This window comes from Oncorhynchus gorbuscha, unplaced genomic scaffold (genome assembly GCF_021184085.1).
Source record: "Oncorhynchus gorbuscha isolate QuinsamMale2020 ecotype Even-year unplaced genomic scaffold, OgorEven_v1.0 Un_scaffold_18562, whole genome shotgun sequence".
Classification (NCBI taxonomy): Eukaryota; Metazoa; Chordata; class Actinopteri; order Salmoniformes; family Salmonidae; genus Oncorhynchus; species Oncorhynchus gorbuscha.
The window spans coordinates 1-2,176 of NW_025760029.1; the positions used below are offsets into that span (position 1 = coordinate 1).

General features: G+C 45.8%; 1 non-coding gene across 1 annotated transcript; it reads left to right on the forward strand.

Moving 5' to 3' along the window:
* The first annotated feature begins 228 nt into the window (after positions 1-228).
* trnav-aac lies at positions 229-301 on the forward strand. The gene has a single exon. It is a non-coding gene; the product is annotated as a tRNA-Val (tRNA).
* Positions 302-2,176: the final 1,875 nt, after the last annotated feature.

The window sequence follows — 2,176 nt, forward strand, 5'->3', positions numbered from 1 at the left end:
ATAGCGTAGTTGTTATCCTTTTTGACACATGCAGTAAGTAACGTTTTTATAAAAGAGATGAGTTGCTTTCATGAATACCTTATTTTGGAAACAGAGGTCTCTGACACATGTGAGAAGTACTGTATTTGTAACAGAGAATTTTCATGAATGCATGATGTTGGAATTTCGTATTCGTGCGATGAATATATGTAAAACTCGGGTTACTCCTTGCTGATAATACTAGCAGCAGTTTCTGTAGTGTAGTGGTTATCACGTTCGCTTAACACGCGAAAGGTCCCTGGTTCGAAACCAGGCGGAAACAGTCATTTTTTGACACATGCAGTAAGTAACGTATTTATAAAAGAGATGAGTTGCTTTCATGAATACCTTATTTTGGAAACAGAGGTCTCTGACACATGTGAGAAGTACTGTATTTGTAACAGAGAATTTTCATGAATACATGATGTTGGAATTTCGTATTCGTGCGATGAATATATGTAAAACACGGGTTACTCCTTGCTGATAATAGTAGCAGCAGTTTCTGTAGTGTAGTGGTTATCACGTTCGCTTTACATGCGAAAGGTCCCTGGTTCGAAACCTGGTGGAAACAGTCCTCTTTGACACATGCAGAAAGTACCGTATTTCTAAAAGAGATGAGTGGCTTTCATGAATACCTTATTTTGGAAACAGAGGTCTCTGACACATGTGAGAAGTACTGTATTTCTAACAGAGAATTTTCATGAATACATGATGTTGGAATTTCGTATTCGTGCGATGAATATGTAAAACTCGGGTTACTCCTTGCTGATAATAGTAGCAGCAGTTTCTGTAGTGTAGTGGGTATCACGTTCGCTTTACACGCGAAAGGTCCCTGGTTCGAAACCTGGCGGAAACATAGCATAGTTGTTAACCTTTTTGACACATGCAGTAAGTAACGTTTTTATAAAAGAGATGAGTTGCTTTCATGAATACCTTATTTTGGAAACAGAGGTCTCTGACACATGTGAGAAGTACTGTATTTGTAACAGAGAATTTTCATGAATGCATGATGTTGGAATTTCGTATTCGTGCGATGAATATATGTAAAACTCGGGTTACTCCTTGCTGATAATACTAGCAGCAGTTTCTGTAGTGTAGTGGTTATCACATTTACATTTACATTTAAGTCATTTAGCAGACGCTCTTATCCAGAGCGACTTACAAATTGGTGCAATCACCTTATGACATCCAGTGGGACAGTCACTTAACAATAGTGCATCTAAAACTTAGGGGGGGTGGGGTGAGAGGGATTACTTAACCTATCCTAGGTATTCCTTAAAGAGGTGGGGTTTCAGGTGTCTCCGGAAGGTGGTGATTGACTCCGCTGTCCTGGCGTCGTGAGGGAGTTTGTTCCACCATTGGGGGGCCAGGGCAGCGAACAGTTTTGACTGGGCTGAGCGGGAGCTGTACTTCCTCAGTGGTAGGGAGGCGAGCAGGCCAGAGGTGGATGAACGCAGTGCCCTTGTTTGGGTGTAGGGCCTGATCAGAGCCTGGAGGTACTGAGGTGCCGTTCCCCTCACAGCTCCGTAGGCAAGCACCATGGTCTTGTAGCGGATGCGAGCTTCAACTGGAAGCCAGTGGAGAGAACGGAGGAGCGGGGTGACGTGAGAGAACTTGGGAAGGTTGAACACCAGACGGGCTGCGGCGTTCTGGATGAGTTGAAGGGGTTTAATGGCACAGGCAGGGAGCCCAGCCAACAGCGAGTTGCAGTAATCCAGACGGGAGATGACAAGTGCCTGGATTAGGACCTGCGCCGCTTCCTGTGTGAGGCAGGGTCGTACTCTGCGGATGTTGTAGAGCATGAACCTACAGGAACGGGCCACCGCCTTGATGTTAGTTGAGAACGACAGGGTGTTGTCCAGGATCACGCCAAGGTTCTTGGCGCTCTGGGAGGAGGACACAATGGAGTTGTCAACCGTGATGGCGAGATCATGGAACGGGCAGTCCTTCCCCGGGAGGAAGAGCAGCTCCGTCTTGCCGAGGTTCAGCTTGAGGTGGTGATCCGTCATCCACACTGATATGTCTGCCAGACATGCAGAGATGCGATTCGCCACCTGGTCATCAGAAGGGGGAAAGGAGAAGATTAATTGTGTGTCGTCTGCATAGCAATGATAAGAGAGACCATGTGAGGTTATGACAGAGCCAAGTGACTTGGTGT